At 50.1% G+C, this 17,100-nt stretch overlaps 1 protein-coding gene across 1 annotated transcript in view; it reads left to right on the top strand.

The window, feature by feature from the left end:
* ITGA9 (integrin subunit alpha 9) overlaps positions 1–17,100 on the top strand; it is a gene marked incomplete at both ends in the record, with an annotated part of 279,709 nt that overhangs the window by 110,125 nt on the left and 152,484 nt on the right. The gene's annotated exons all lie outside the window — the stretch shown is intronic.

Raw genomic sequence — 17,100 nt, forward strand, 5'->3', positions numbered from 1 at the left:
TTTGAGGCCCGGCTCAGGCTGGGAATTGTAGCTTAGAGGCTCCATCCCCAGTTCCATAGGATAAAAGGAAAGAAGGGAGAGAGGAAGGGAAGAAATAAAGAAGAAAGAAAGATGATTGTGTGTGTTCTAGGCCCAGGTTGCTGTAGGTGAGGAGCCTGCCTACAGGGTCAGGTCAGTTTGGTTGTGGCCAAAGACCGGATGCCAGGTCTTTCATTTACCCAAAGACATTTGCTCTGTCTATTTCTGGGTCAGGCAGGGTGAGCAGGTGCACGATCTCATGGTGTTTCTGGACAGTCACTTCACATGGCAGTGGATACACTCTTGGACACTGGAGTATATTCTCATCCTGTTGAAAATTTGACCTTACTAAGGACCATTCTGTGTGTGTGTGTGTGTGTGTGTGTGTGTGTGTGTGTGTGTGTTGCTGGAGATTGAACCCAGGGGCATTCTACCTCCAAGCTACACCCCTATTTTATTTTTATTTTGAAATAGGGTCTAAGTTGTGGAGGGCCTCACTAAGTAGCTGAGGACACGGACCTGTGATCCTCCTGTCTCAGCCTCCCAAGTACTGGGATTATAAGTGTGTCCCACCATGCCCAGCTTACTGAAGACCATTTTAAAGATTTCTTTATGCTTAGTGCAGGCCCCACAAAATTCTATCTTGTATCTCGGAAGCGAAAAGCTCACCGCAGGGTCCTGCCTTGCTTATATTGAAGTCAAAAGGGAGGGAATAGATATCAGCAGCCCCGGGAGATGGGATGTAGACTCTTTTACATTGATGTGAAGCTTATTTGGAAGCCTGCCCTTTAGAGGGTGGGCATTTCCTCTAAGACCATTGATAGAGTATTTCCTTCTCATTAACCACTCTCTACCCATATAATCCTTTTAATTTTCAAGCTATGTTCGTGTCCTCAGAATGTGGAACTTTAAGTCATGGTTGGAGAGGTTCCAAGTTAAGTAGAGAGCAAAATCACATTGCTCTGTGACCTTTGGGTTCGGATCAGGTGTGGCGTAACCAAGGATCTGTCCCGAGAGTCACCTTCGCTGATTTTTCCCCCCTAGTATTCTTTCCTGTTATGCCGTAGCCATGCCGGCCACCCAGCCAAGGATTGTTAGGTTAAGATCCAATCTGAAATTAAGACTCGGGGTTTTAGGCAGTCAACTAGAAAGCTGTTGAACTCCCACTGGGATGGGGTTACCTTCCCCTACGCTTCCTGAGTTGTCTACCCTTAGCCCCGTAGCTGATTTGTCATCGAGCCTTTGGAAGTTTCCCATCAGCACGGGCCATGTGCACCACAGACCTTGCGAGGCCGCGGCCCCGCAGCTCCCGTCCTCCTGCGCAGAGGGAGGCTGTCCTGGCGGGCCTGCTCGGCCCTTCTGGGTGGCACAGCCCGAGGAGGTCCCCTTGGGAGACTGGATCCACACCAGCAGCGGAGCCTCAGCTGGACATAAGCCATTTGGCCCAGACTTCCAGAGCTGGGGCATATTCTCAGAATCTTACAGAAGACCCCCACCCTGAAATTGCCCTTCAAGGATCTTTTTGATCTGTGTAAGGAGTGTATTTCCCTAGGAGCACTTCCCCTAAGCAGACCCATAAGGCTGGTGAAGAGAGCGGAGGACAGCCGTACAGGGACCTAGTGCAGTTCGAACTGTGTGTGTGTGTGTGTGTGTGTGTGTGTGTGTGTGTGTGTGTGTGTGTTTGTGGTCATGGCTCAGGACTCAGGGCTGCGGATGTGGTGGGGTCCAGTCTGACACAGGCCGACCTCTGCCTGTGGGGATCACATCCCAGAGCTGTGCAGTCCCTGGGCTCCGTTCCTCTGCTATAGCACAGGTGGCCGGCAGGGTGGGCAGAGCAGAGGGACCATTTTCTTCCCAAGATGCAACCTCTCCCATCTTCCGTGGATAGGCAGAATGATGATCTTGGGCTGCAGTGATACATGGCTGAGCTCCAGCCCCCGCACCCCAGTCCTGCTTCTGGAGTCTTCTCTGGGTAGGCGTGCCCTGAATCCTGGTTGGTTGAGTTCTCTTGTATGTAAAAGGACCCTGGCTGGACATTGACTATTGTCATCAATCCCGAGGATGCTCTTGGCCCCCACCTGAGCCAGAAACAGGGTCGGCACCCTGGGGGCCCACAGCAGAGAGAGCAGAAGCCTAAGGGTGGATGTAGGCTCCCAGGAGACCCGCGCAAAGCCCAGGGACCACCCGGGGAACCGGGTGATTCTGCTCAGGGTGTTGTTATCCAAATGGAGTTTTTCTGGCCATCTTGCCAATTGCATTTCGAAAGTATCCTTAAAAGGCAGAAAGAAGAGGCCTGGATGACAGCAGGGGAGATTAAGTTCTTTTCAGCGACTTCTTTAATTTTGGAATAACAGGACTGCCCCTCCCCCACGCCTATACCATTAGTAGCTTTTCCTGAATTCCTTTTGCATCTTGGTTTTCATTAAGTCGTGGTACAAGAGGGGCAGTGCAGGAAGCCTCCAGTTTTCACTTCTACCAGGAAGCTTTCTAAGTTCTTCCTGTAAAAGATGACGAAGTGCCCAGAACATGCCTTAAAGTCTTAAGTCTTTCGTGGAAATACATACACATTTTTACTGAGTGGGGAGCATCATTTAGTTTATAAATAGGGCCCTGAATGTCGCCCTGAATGTGTTGGTCTTTCTTCCCTGAGGGCTTAGGCATTATCCTGTGCTGTTATCTTTATGTTGAATTGGAAAAATCTGGGATTCTTTTCCCTTGGTCATTATTTACTTTAAAAAATTATAATAATGTAATTTTAAAGAATCTTGGCTATTTAATCTCTAGCCCAAATATGGTTCTAGTGAGGAAAAGATATTCAATAAAGTTTGATATTTTTAGTTCTAGAGAGAATTATTTTTTTTGGCGGTGGGAAGATGCCTGTATTTAAGAGGTGGAAGAAATGTCTTTCAGGAAAGATACTCGGACTCCTATTCTTTTTGCCTTTTAAATTAAAAACGTGTAATTTTTTGTGGAAGAAAAAAAGTTGGATTTTGGAACCTAGAAGTGTACTGCTTAGTGTTAGATTTTAGTTCATTGCTGGGAAGTTTTGGATGAGCTCATTCTAGAAGGAATTGCGTATCTTCTGAGCCAGCTCGGGGCGAGGGGAGAAAACCTGCCTCCTTCAAAAGGACCTGTGTCCTTAGAGGGACAGGAATGCCCTGCTATGTTTTGGTGGGAGATGTCAAGGTCCGTGTGCTTTAGGATGGGTTTCCAAGGACGGTGACAGCTGTCCTGGTCCTCATGTAGCATTCCCTTGGTGAGGTCCTCTGTGGCCCGCACTCAGCTGTTCACATCATGATCACGTGCCCCTCGCGTCATGCCCCCACTGTCATTGTTATGTCTGTGGACCTGGACAGACGACACTCGTCTCCCCATTTCCTGGCCCACTGTTCCTCTTTGGATTGAGATAGGATCAAGAATTTTGTTTGGAATCCTTTAGTCCCTAAAAAAAATGTAGGGATGAAAAAAAACCTGCCTCTTTTCCTCCAAAATCTCAACATGTTGAGAGGGGTTCTTCTGGCAAATTCTCATCTATTTCTGTGCCCAGGCTCCAAAGCCTCATCATGGTGGGAGGGAAGAGGGAAGGTCAAGGACTGTCCTAAGGTGTTTTCTTCATAACGTGTGTGTGTGTGTGTGTGTGTGTGTGTGTGTGTGTGTGTGTGTGTGTGTGAAAGAGACAGACAGACAGACAGACACACACACACACACACACACACGTGCATGTGTTACTGGGGATTAAGTTGAGGGGCATTCTACCTCCAAGCTACAACCCCAGGCCTTTTTATTTTTTCTTTAGAAACAGTCTTGCTAAGTTACTGAGGCTGGGCTTGAACCTGCGATCCTCCTGTTTCCGCCTCCCAAGTACTGGGATTACAGGCCTGTGCCACCACGCCCGGCGCTGTTCATACTCTTCCAGTTGAGTCATGTGCCCCATGTCAGCTAGGGCTGAGAAAGGGGAGCCAGGCAGGTGTGGTTTGTTAAGAGATGAATGGGGGCCAGGTCACGTGAAGGGTATGAGACCCAGCCATGCTGCGGCCTCCATCACACCGAGGTCCCCATTCTTCCCAAGGGAAGTGCTAAGGCCCTGCGCTGGCATCGGGCATTCGTGTTGCCACCGCCCTGGGACGCTCCCCTATCCCATCGGCCCGTTCCTCACTATACACCATCATCGCTCTTCCAGAAAACCCAAATACGAATTTTAAAAGTTGTCACCGTGACCATTTAGGACCCAGGACGCTTCGCTCTTTCTGCTCCACCATCTGCAGAACATGCCTTCCAGCCTGCAAGCTACCTCATGGTTCAGGAGGGCTGTTGGAGTTCTGGCCACCATGTCTAAATTCCAGATGGGAAAAAGAAGGGAGAGAGAAAAGTACATCTCCCAGCGAATTCCTTGCCCTCTACAGAGCTTTCCTGGCAGCTCGTAGAATGGCTTCTGCTTACACGATACTGGCTGTCTTCTTCCAGGCGGACTGGGAATTGGTGCCTTTAGCCAGGTACATTGTGACCAGAATACAACTGAGTCTGGTTAAAAGTGGAAAGTACTGTGTACTGAATGTCCCTACCACTCTGAATGAGGTTATGATGTGCAACTATAACACATTAATAAAGTAGTATTTAAAAAAAATAAGTAAAAGGGAAAAGGGGCAGCCAGCAGGCTCTGGCACGGTCCAGCCTCTCATGCATCGTTGCTCTGCCCAGTATTCGAGTCCCTTGTGTGACCGCAGCCCAGGGCACTGCGGGGCGTGGGGCACAGCCCGGCTTAGTCAAGTGAGTCCGATTCAGCCCCCGTCTCCTACTATGCTCCCCTTTACGGGATCTGCAGTTATGACTGATTCCTTGTTCACCTTTTTAAAAGAACTTCTTCCCAGAAGGCTTTTACATAATCATAAGTTTACTCGATTGGTGATGGTTCCAATAGTTATCAATAAGCCGGGCATGATGGCGCACACCTATGGCCCCAGTACTCAGGAGGCTGAGACGGGATTGCAGGTTCAGGACCACTTCAGCGAGTTATCGAGACCCTGTTTTAAAATGAAAAATAAAAAGGGCTGTGGGTGTGGCTGGGAGGCATAATGCCCCTGAGCTCAAGTTGATAAAGCAGCAACAACCAAACAACAACAAAAAAGTTATCAATAAAATCAGAACAGTTAGCTGGGCAGGGTGGAACATGCTCTAATCCCAGCATTCGGGAGGCCAACACTGGAGGATGGTGGTTCGCGGACAGCCTCAGCTACTTAGGCCCTCTGCAACTTAGTGAGACCCTGTTTCAAAATAAAGAATAAAAAATAGGGCAGGGGGTGAGGCTTGGAGGTAGCATGCCCCTGGGTTCCATCCCCAGATCCGCAAAAAAAAAAAAAAAAACCAATTATTTTCGGCTATGAAAACCACCAGAACGACATGTGAACGACGTTTGTCCAGAAACAAAAATTTTTGGTTCTGAAGGTTGAACCCAGAGTCTTTCTAGAGTTACAGATGAAGTTTACCTGATTCCAGATGTTAGCAAAACAAGACAGACGCCTTCGCCACTGGTCAGAGTGAGTAGGATGTTAGGGAGAGATCACTGGGGCGGGGGGGGGGGGGGAATGCCACTTTTTAATTGTTTGTTGACCAACAAAGCTAGATAGGATCTGTCTAAGGAAACTCAGGCTAGTGCTTCACGTTGCTACAGGGGCCAAGATAAAACATACTTTGGCAAAGTCTCGGAATATTTCGGGGAGAATAAAGAAAGGCCAGTATTTACAGGGCCTGAATCCTCCTGGAAATCTGATTACGTAAACCTACAGTCCACTGCAGGAACACTCTGGACGGAAGACGGGGCGGCTGGAGGAAGGGCTTCACTCTTGCTCTCGGAGGGAAGGAAGCGCTGGCTGCTGGTCGGAGAGCCACTTTGATGAGCCCTCCCCACGTGACCGCTGATTCACTGTGTCTACTTGGTCTCGGGAGAGGTGATGTCACGGGGACTCCAGTGAGCAAGGAGAGGGGAAAATCACAGCTGGCCTGGCCCTCTGGCAAGGGAGTATAGCGGAGCTCTGCCCAGAAACACATGGAGGCACACAGCGACGTCATGAAATTCTTTTTCAGATGTTTCTCATTGAGCCTGTTTTTTTCTTCTTTCTCGTTCGTTTCCTCTTCATTTTCATTCTTATCTTTTTTCTTTTTTTATTCCAAATGTGCTTGTTCATGCAGCCATTCTCCTTTCCCCATATCAGCTCAGGTCTGACCTTTGGACATGCATGATCAAGGGACCCAGGGGCTGCCTGCCCTTTCTCTGATTTTGAATGTGGCTGAGAAGAATGAGGGAGTCAAATAGGAAGGGCGTAGACTTCAGTGTCTAGAAGATCTGGGTGTAAAGCTGAGCTCTGCCATTATGTCTGATGGCTTTGGGCAAGTGGCTTTTTGCCCAAATTTCCTCACCCTCCTCTGTACATGGATACTGATTTCTACTTCAAGAGATTGTTTGGAAGATTCGACTAAATGATGTATAAAAAAGAACCCAGAGAGGTAGATGAAGACCAGATTGTGTTGGGCTATTTCTTTCTTTTCTTTTTTTTTTTTTTTTTGGTGGTACTGGGGTTCCTGGAAACCCTTCTCCGGGCTACACTCGCAGACCTATTTTTACATTTTTATTTGGAAACAGGGTCTCTTAAGCCAGCGAGGCTGGCTTCGAACCAGCGCGGTCCTCCTGTCTCCGCCTCCCAAGCACAGGGACTACAAGCGTGCGCCACCATGCCCGGCTGTGTTGGGCTATTTTGGCCTCGTTCAGAAGTTAGAGTTAATCTCTGCACTTTGAGAAGCAGGGCGGCAACAGGGTATGATGAGTGTTCTTAAAAGATCACTCTGGCTGTATGGAAAGAATAGATGTGGGGGCTGGGCTGCCACGAGTGGAAACAGACAACCCAGCTACGAGGTGAGGACAATGGGCTGGTGTGGGGACAGGTGATCATAGAAGGTTCTGGAGATCTTTGGGGGTAGAAGTTGTAGGAATGGTTAATTCTTAGACCTGGACAGAAGAAGAAAGAGGATGAACAAACACAAGTTCCAGGGTTGGGGCTGGAATACAAGGAATCAGGGGTGCCTGCTGGACACTTGTAGATGCCCGCACTGTATGGGAAGCCGGATCAGAGTAGGAGGGGGAACCTATTGTTGGGCCATGTTGGGTGTTGAATGCACTGAGCTGGACCAAGCTCCACTTTAAATTTTTTAAAAATTTTTGGTTCTGGAGGTTGAACCCAGAGTCTTCCTACCACCTGAACTACACCCCAGCCCTATTTTATAATATACATTATACATAATCATATACATGCTTTTTGCGGTACTAGGGATGGAACCTAAAGGCATTCTACCTCCAAGCTACACCACCAGCCCTAGTTTATATTATTTATTATTTTTTGTGTTTGTGGTACTGGGGGTGGAACCCATAGGCTTTTCACCTCCAGGCTATACTCCCAGACCCTTTTTTAAAAACTTTATTTGGAAACAAGGTCTCACTAAGTTGCTGAAAGCCTCACTAAGTAGCTGAGGCTGGCTTTGAACCCATGTGATCCTCCTGTTTCAGCCTCCCAAGCGCGGGGATTACAAGCGTGCGCCACCATGCCCGGCTTTATATTCTTTATTTTGAAACAGGGTCTTACCGAGTTGCAAACGGCCTCACTAAGTAGCTGAAGCTGTTTTGTGAACCACGATCCCCCTGTCTTAACCTCCTGAATGCTAAGATTACAAGTGTGCACCACCATGTCTGGCCCTATTTTATATTTTGAAACAGGGCCTTACTAAATTGCTAAGAGACCTCACCATGTTTCTGAGGCTGTCCTCAAACCCGGGACCCTCCAATCTCAGGCTCCCAAGTACTGAAATGACAGGTGTGTGCCACCATGCCTGGCTCCAACTCTTCTTTTGCTCTTGCCTTGAAACTCTTGTGTCCCAACCATCTACCCCATTGAGATGTTGAGATGGCGACTTCCAGAATCAAGCTGGACAGCACTGATCAAGGTGTGAAAAGTGACAGTCTCCTGAGCTTTAGAGACCCCGATATCTGCCTTATTAACACCTTCAATGGTACTGGCGCACTGAGAGAGAGGACAAAGGGAAAGCCAGCCCAGGGTAGGGTTGGACTGGGCTGTAGAGTCTAAGCAAGCTTCCCAAAGGGCAGATACTGAGTGGCTGGTCACAGGCAGGGCCAGGGCTCCACGCGCAGGGAGAACCATGATGGTGGCATCTCTGTGTGTGCACGTGGGGTACCTGGAAATCTGGGTGTAGAACCACTTTGAGAAGTACTGTCCCTGGGGGAGTTTCTAGTAACTTGTATTTTGGCCATCTTCTCCTTCCTTCCTTCTTCCTTTTTACCTCTTCCTCTTCCTCCTGCTCCTCCTCCTTTTTCTCCCCTGCCAGTCTTTCTTTCTTAAAGATATGGGCTTGGTGGCAGCATCTCCTCTTCCTGTTCATAATTGCGGCTCTGGAAGCAATTAGAGGCAGGCAGCCTCCCCTCCAAGGAGGAAGAAACCCTTCCCGTGTTTTCTGAGTTTATTCCTAAAATAATGACCCCAGCAGCAAACCCACGCCCCTGAGGACCATTTCAAACTCATAGAATTATCGTCGCGGAGTCAAAGCTGCGATAAAACGTACTTTGGCAAATCGGTGGAGAATATTTCAGAGAGAAAAAGAGAGGCCAGAATTTGCAGGGCCTAAAAATAGCAGTCGCCGCACAGCTGTGTTTAGGCTGTCAGAGAACCTGTTGAGTGGGGACAGGCGGGGGATTTTTCCCCCCCTCCAGCCCTGAGGTCATTTTTCTTTTTAAGAAGGGGCAGCAAACATTTCCAAATAGGGATTGGTTTTTAAGGGAGGAAGATGGCCGAACGCATATGGTATTTCTCGTTTTCTGCTCCTGTTCTTCCTCCTCCTACCCCGCTCCGGGCCTGCTCTGAAGGAACAACAGCAGAGGCTGGTTTTCTCTGGAGAGGAGGCAGGGCTGCCTGGCGGCAGGATTGCAGGCAGGGATGCTGATGTTACTTGACAATCAGCATCAGCACCATCGGTTATTGGCCCATCCAATCACTGCCAGGCCAGGGACTAGGGATGGAGGAGTCCAGCTATTTGGTCTTGAAGGTTCTGCACAAACCTTTGGAGTTAAAGACATAAGCCCATAGTTGGAAGAAGAACAGGGGTACTGTACTCTGCAGAAGTACAAAAGGGGGGAACGGCGCGTGCGAGGCCGCTTAAGGGGCAGCTAGGAACCGGTACTGTTTCTTCTCTTAGTGCCCCAGCTGAAGCACGTCATGTGGCCCAGTCTAGCATCCTGGGTGGGAATGGAGTTTGCCTCTGGCGAGAGGAAGCTGGGGGTCAATGACAAAAGGGCAGGTGTACCAGGTGGGGTAGGGGGCAGATGAGAAATCCTCACTTCATGAGAAATCCAGGGGGGTTAAGACGTACTGCGGCAGGATCCGGCTCTCACTGGACAGCTTAAGTCCTCCCCACTCACTGCTCTGGGTCCACTCTCCTGTTATTCCCCCCCAGCTTTGCACCCGGAGGCTGACCTTTCCCTTTGGGTTTGAGTGGGATTAATGAGGGGATGGAAGAACGCCTGGCCACAGGTTGGGATGACCATGCCCTCTGTGGAAGGCCAGAGCTTCTGCCAAGAGGCCATTTCTGACCACTTAGAGATGTTGGTGACCACTCCCTCCTTTCCCCCTTTAGACTTGGGCTGAATCTAGCAGCCACCGCTGTTGCTAGCCCCTTAGAGTGCTTTACTATGGAGTCTTCCTTTTAAACCTGCCGTCTTGTAAATATTCCTTTCAGTGGATTCTTCACAGTCTCCTTGTCTGCCAGAGACATCGGCTCCTGGCCAGGGCCATCATGGACATAGCAGGTGCTCAGTAAGCGCCTACTAGATGATTAGGCATCCTTGTTTTTCCTCTTCTCTGGCCTCCATACTACTATTTGGTCAAGTCTTTTAGCCTGAAAACCCTACAGGATGTCAGATCGGAGGTTATTCCAGCCAGCGTTCCTCTCCCGAGAACCTGGCAAAGTAAACTTATCAGAGTGAATTCAGATAGATGTTTAACTGTCTTGAAATCGGTTGATGTACCCTTTGAAACAATTAGGCAGGGATTCTTTCAAGTGCATCCTTTTGTCCATCAGTCATGGGAACTTTACTTTCCAGGTATGATTTCTACCATATCATATTCCAAGAAGGGGACTGGGGAATGTTTGTGGCTGTAAAGAAGCGTCAACATGAGGAACCACGTGTAAAACTCCGTTTATGATTGCCTCACTTAATTTGGGAAGAGGTAATGAGCGCTAGTATGCCTGACTCAGTGGGGCCATGCATTTTTTTAAGCAGGATGAAAAGGATACCCATATTTTAATTTCCCAAGTGAGTTTGAGAACCATCGGGATATTTCCCAAACTTCCCCGATGAAGATATTGTTCAGTCAAGAATTCAGAATCCCAGGCATGCAGTTGCTGGGCCTGGGCTATGCCTAAGAATCCATTTCCAACCTGCATCTGAGTGATTTGTATTAATACGCATGGGAAGCACTGGGCCTGGCTCAGGATTCTCATACATTTCGGTCCGTTGACCAGGGAGACATCCATCAGTGACAGTGGTAGTAAAGAAGAGTGTGCCACACTTACCACCGTACACTTTGCTGAGGCTTGACATACATTGTTTCCTAGGCAAACACTTGGCCTTTAGAGCTGCTTCTTGGCTAACACGCCTGCGCCAATGTTATTTTACCAGGATTGGAGGGGAAGAATGGTACTAGCAGATTTGTGTTCAATATCCCTCTTAATGCCGGATGCAAGGATAACGGAAATTGTCATGTTGTAACAGGAAAACTTCTCTACGCAGCATCCCGCCCTCACTCTGTCTGGGCCATGCAGAAAGTGTTCCCAGGGAGCTCTGAGAAGGGCTAGCTCTAGGCAGATGCCTCCAGGCCAGGGGATTCCATTGGTTGCTGTCTGGAAAGTACCACCACATATCCTCCTAAGAAGGACCTACTGGCTCGCTCTTTCTATAGGTTGTCAAATCTCCCTCTGAATGTCAAGCCGGGCATGGTGCTGCATGCCTGTAATCCCGTACTTGGAAGGCTGAGATGGGGGAATCACAGGTTCCAGGCTAACCTCAGCAGCTTCACGAGACTCTCAGTAACCTAGCAAGACCCTGTGTAAAACAAAAAATAAAGCCGGGTGTGGTGGCGCGCACTTGTAATCCCAGCATTTGGGAGGCTGAGACCGGAGGAGGATTGTGGTTTGCAGACAGCCTCAGTTATATAGTGAGGCACTCCATAAATTGGTGAGACCCTGTTTCAAAATAAAGAATAAAATATAGGGCATGGGGTGTAGCTCGGAGATCGAATGTCCCTGGGTTCCATCCCCAGACTCGCAAAAAAAAAAAAAAAAAAAAAAAAAAAAAATATATATATATATATATATATATATATATAAATTTTTTTTAAAAAAATGCATGGCCCTACTGAGTCAGGCATATATATATATATATATATATATATATATATATATATATATATATATATATATATATGGCTGGAGGTGTAGCTCAAAGTTCTCTTAGTTACTTAATGAGTGAGGCCTCCTGCAACTTAATGAGACCTTGTTTCAAAATAAAGACTAAAAAATAGGAAAATAGGTCTGGAGGTGTAGCTCAGAGGTAGGATGCCCCTGAATACAATCTCTAGTACCACAAAAGAAAGAAAGAAAAAAGAAACATGGTCTTGCTAAATTGCTGCAGCTGGCCTTGAACCTGTGATTCTCCTGTCCCAGCCTCCCAAATACTGGGATTACAGGCATATGCCACCACACCTGCCCTCCCCACTCTATCTGGCTCCATCCCACAGTGCGTGGTCTTCTGCACATGTGTGTGGACAGTCTAGCCAAGCCGTCCATCTTCACGCCCCCGGGAAGGTTGGGGGCGGCTCTTCATCTTTTTTTTAATTTCTTCTTATTTATGCTGTACCGGGACGCTCTTCATATCTGAGGATACCACCTTGCCTTTCAGGAGGCGTTTGCCTGGGCCCTCCCCAGGGAGCCAGGCCCTGTCCTCGAGCTACCCCAGCTGTGCTCTACTGGCTGGCTCCATCCTGGAGAGCCCTGACAAAGCAAAGAAGGAAGATACTCGGGGCTGGGTGGAGGCCAGCCTGCAAGGGCGTGTGTGCGCTGGGGAGCCAACAGGAAGGAGGGCTGGGTTCTCTTCCTCCAACTGGCTTCCCAGCATGGCTCTTCCCTGGGGTTTCAGGGCTCAGCCTGAAGATACATTGTTCCCGGGCCTAAATGCCGAGCTGTGGCCACACCAGCCCTGTTCCGCTTATAACTTGTGGTGGAGACATCAGCCCGGACACTTTCCAAGAAACATCCGCCCTGCTCCTTGGCACAACCCGCAAACCTTGCCTAGGCCAAGGGGCTCTCCTGGGTCCCATTTGCAGCCCAATGGGTGGGCCCTGGGGGGAAGGCAGGCAGCAGGGTCTGCCTCACCCCTGCTCGGTGCGGCAGAGGGTTTCCGACACAGCCAACCTCTCTGTACCCGCTCCTCCGCCCTACGCAGGGCGCCCTGTAGCTTTGTTAGGAAGAGTCCAGGCAGTGGCAGCCGTCTCCCTCGTGCAACCCTGGGGTTATCAGGGTGGTTCAGGTGGAGGAGGTCCTGCCCCCAGGGGAGTCTGCTGGGCAGAGTCCACCTGGTGGGGGGGCTTTCTGTTGCCCCCTCCTGCCGGGCGCAGGGCCCTGGGTGAACGGAGGACTTGGGCTCTGCTAATGCCATTGCTACTCCACTGGAAAGGATCTGTTTCTTCCTTTTATTTTTTCCACCTCCTTTTCATCATGTCTGTGTGAAGAAAAAAAAAAACTAAAGCTATTGTTTATTTAAAAGGACCATTTGTCTAATGCCCCTGGAATTTACTGGCTGGAGCATTTTTTTTTTTTTTAATTTTCTGTTCAGACCTTGGCTGCGGCCTGGAGGTTATGTAACCTGGGATGGAAGGAGTCCATTGGCGTGTGGGGCCCCAATGCGCCTGTCCCTCCCCCCCAGGCTTTCCTAAGGGGGCCAGCCGCCCCATATTGGAGCTGCCTCTGTGCTGCTGGAGGTGGGGGTTGGGTGTTGGTAGAGAAAACGTTGACAGCAATTGGAATGAAGCTTGAAGATTTCTTTCAGGGTTGAGTTCTTGGGTCGGCTGTGGGGCTGTCTTCTCCTCCTTTGCTGGAGAACTTGGGAGTTAGAGCTTCCTTCTGTGCAAAGCCTGGGCTCTTCTTGTCATCCTGCCTCTGGACCTTAAAAAAGCCTGAGCATCATGGCTTGAGTCTTGGCAGCATCTGGAATATGTTGTGTCGCTTTCCTTCCCAGCAGGCCCCTGGATCTGTCTGCACACTCCTGCTACCCCCGCAGCAGCGGCCCGGAGGACTGCCCTTTATCCCATCCCTAGCCTAAGCTCGCTTGATTTCTGCTTTGAAACCTCTTCCCCAAGCCCAGCGTGGTGCTGCACACTTGTAACCCCAGTACTTGGGGGAGGCTGAGACAGGGGGATTCCGGGTTCGTGACCAGCCTCAGCTGTTTAGTGAGGCCCTCTGCAACTTAGTGAGACCCTGTTTCAAAATAAAGAATAAAAAAAAAAAATAGGGCTGGAGATAACCCTGGGTTCCATCCCCAGTAACACACACACACACACACACACACACACACACACACACACACACAAACCCTTTTCTTGGTCTACATGGAATTGACTTGCCATGGAACGAAGGAAGGGATGTTTTCTTGGGTTATGGGTGCTGGAAGGCTAGCCCACCTTGGATCCTAGAAGGAGGTAAAGACATAGAATGGGTTTGGGGACCATTTGGAGTCCCAAAGGCTCAGGGAGCTGGGTCAGAGCCCCAGAGGCCGTCAGTGCTGGCCCAGCAGCAGGCCGCTGGAGTGGGGATCTGTGGAGTTTGCGCAGATGGGGTCGAAATGGGGTCTGGCCATCGTCCTGCCTACAGGTCAGATGGCAGCCTTCTGTGAGTGCACAAGTCTGGGCTTGCTTTGAGCTTCTCAGTAAAGCAGCAGCGAGGTGTTTGGGGAGGCGTGGGAGCTGCACAGGGGACTGGGCCGAGGCTGGATACGGCTGCTGGTACCTCAGTCTCCCAGTTTGGAAAGGGTGTTGACAGTACCAGTTCCTAGGAGCATTGTGAGGATGAAATGGGAGAGTATTTCTAACATGCTTAGCTCATCATAAAGTGGCAACTTTTAAAGATTTGGTTGAGGTGGGGGTCCAAGGAGAGCAGTGGTAAGATATAGTTTCCCCCAGTCTTCTCCCTCGAGACCCTCCCAGGAAGAGCTGCTTTCTGAGTATGCACGCTCCCCTCGGCAGCTGCGCAGGGGGCTAAGTCTCCTCTCCAGGACCGGTACTGCTATGCGATCCTGTACTGGGAGGATGCTGCTGTGGGCAAAGAGACAGCTGACAGGTGGCAAGCTTGCTTTAGGGTTAAAATGCCTTTAGTTCTAAACTGATGAGAATGAAACCAAGCCCCAAGCCCCGAGGGTGCTCATGTTATATGCATTTCACAGGTGAAGAAACGGAGCCTCAGAGTCCAGGGTCCAGGACTCAAACCCTTGATCTGGCTGCAGGGGTTGTGGGCAGTCTCCTTCACAGGACGTGTGGTGCAGAGCAAGCTGCTGGGCGAGGAGGCGGAGAGGCTCTTGGAGCAGAGGGATAGGGGCCGAGGAACGGGCAGGACCAAGATCTAGGTAGTTGGTGGGGGGGGGGGGAGAAATGCTGGAATAAGATGCCATGTTAGATTTAAAACCAGCTAATGTTGTTTAGGATGGTAGGACTGAACCCTTCGGGCTACCCTTCCAGACAGAAGCCATCTATGCATGTCAATATTCTGAAAATTAGCCTCTGCCCGTTCCACCATGAGGCCAGGCAGGCCCTTTGGTAAAGCCAGGGCCAGACCAGCTAGGGAAAGAAAGCTCGGGAAGAAAAAGACCTGGCTGGTAAGAAGGGCAGGAGCAGGACGTCATAATGGCAGGAGACCAGACCGGAGTCCCAGCAGTGCACGGAAAATAACAACGTACACGGAAAGCAAACAGCCCCTGAGCTGAGGGATGTGCTCTCCCCGTCCAAACGCACAACTGAGAAAATACAGGCCAAGCACAAACAGCGCGAGGCACATGCAACTACTTAATCTCTTTATTTTGGTAACCAGCCGCGGCACCCGGGATTCCAGGAGCGGAGTTCACCTCCGACCGCCTTGACCCCGCTTGGCTTCTCCCTGGGCTCCAGACACTCAGCTCTGCTTCTCCATTCTGGCATGGGGTTGGGGTTTGCCAGCCCGATGCCCATGAGCACGCGAAGCAAGCTCCAGGCGTTGCCCGCCAGCCAGGTTTTAAGAGCCCCCCCCCCTCTCTTTTGTGGTACTCTTTATTTATTTATTTATTTTTTTTGTGGAACCCAGGGGCTTTCTATCTCTGGGCTACACTCCCAGACCTATTTTATACTTTATTTGGAAACAGGGTCTCACTAAATTGCTGAAAGCCTCACTAAGTAGCTGAGCCTGCCTTCGAAACTGTGTGATCCTCCTGTCTCACCTTCCCAAGTGCGGGGATTACAAGCGTGCACCACCACGCCCGGCTAAGAGCCTTCTCTTTGCTCCTGTGTGTGACAGTGGGAAGTGATGTAATAGTCAACCAGGACAGCCAGCTGTGCGCATCTGTCTCTGTGCCCAGGCTCAAGGGGCAATCAGAAGCCCCGTTCACTTGTCCCACCATGGAGGGAGGGTTGAAACGCAGCTTCCTGCTTGCAGGTGGGTTCTTTCTTCCACTTACCCATTGATTTGTTAAGCTAGTGAACCAGCCACCATGGGAGAGTATCCGCCATGGGCCAGTGTCATGCCTGGGCCTTGGGAGCGGCCTGATGGTGTTTCCTGTGTTTTGTGTCGGCCAAAATAAGTGTGAGGGGCGGGGATATAGACCGCCTCTCACTGTAACCACCGTGTCATAGGTTTAGGGCACACATGTAGGATGGGTGGAGCCTTGGGCTTTAGGGTCGCACGAGGCTGTCAGATTCTTTGCCTAGCTCCATCCCTCACCTGTACAATGGAAACTCTGCTAGCACTGATGTCAAAAGATCATTCGACAACTAAGTAATGCACATGTGCCTAAGGACAGCAAAGGCTCAGCAGAAAGAGCATTTTCCATAGTTTGCATTTTCCTCATTACGGATTCTATGTCTTCATTTTTTTAGTTTGGGAAGTGTGGTCTCTGGAGGATTTCCCTTGCCCCAGGCAGCAGGACAGCTCATCACCTCTATCTTAGTAGAACTTGAGCTCAGAGCTGAGATGTGGAGAGCAGGAAGGGGTGCAGATTCATCGACACTGGAAACCTGGGCAGAAAAAATTAGACTAGGAGAGCAAGGAGCGCTGACCTCCGTAAGAGACCTTGTGAGTGAGACTAGCAAGCAAACAGAAGTGTCTCCTGCTATTACATGGGCTCCTGCAAGACTTCATAAGCTCCTGACATTACGAGGACAGTAATTCCCCAAATAATCAATAAGCACAAATAGGCAATCGTTATACACTAGACTGTGCTGCATTAAGGAAGAAGGTATTAAAACCTCCTGTGTATTAACAGCCTGAAAAACTAAGGACCATGCATTGCTGCCAAAGCCATTGGGCCCTCTGCGGTGTGCCCGCGTCTTACCATGCCATCCTGGTGCGCCCGCGTCTTGCCGTGCCATCCCGGTGTGCCTTGGTGTCCTGCTCCTGTGCTACATATCAAGCCAAGGTGGACTCTTCCCTCTGCCCCAGACAGGCTCTGTACCTAACAGACCCAGGGCAGAAGCGGGCTCCCCGCGGCCCGGTCCGTGATGGAGAGAGGCTGGGCTGCGCAGGGGTCTGTGCTGGATGTGGGGATCTGGAGCCCGCTTGTGGCTAGGACCTGGAGGCTCAAAGTCCAGAGACAGGGCCCTGTCGCCTCCATCTCGAGAGGCCTTTGCCCAGGCCACCTTCCCTGCACGCCTCAGTGGATCCCGCCTCTCCTCGGAGCCTGCCCATCTTAAAGTGGTCCATGTCCACTCTGACCTCCGTTTTACTGCAGGTGCA

Source organism: Muscardinus avellanarius (genome assembly GCF_963383645.1).
Source record: "Muscardinus avellanarius genome assembly, chromosome: 18".
NCBI lineage: Eukaryota > Metazoa > Chordata > Mammalia > Rodentia > Gliridae > Muscardinus > Muscardinus avellanarius.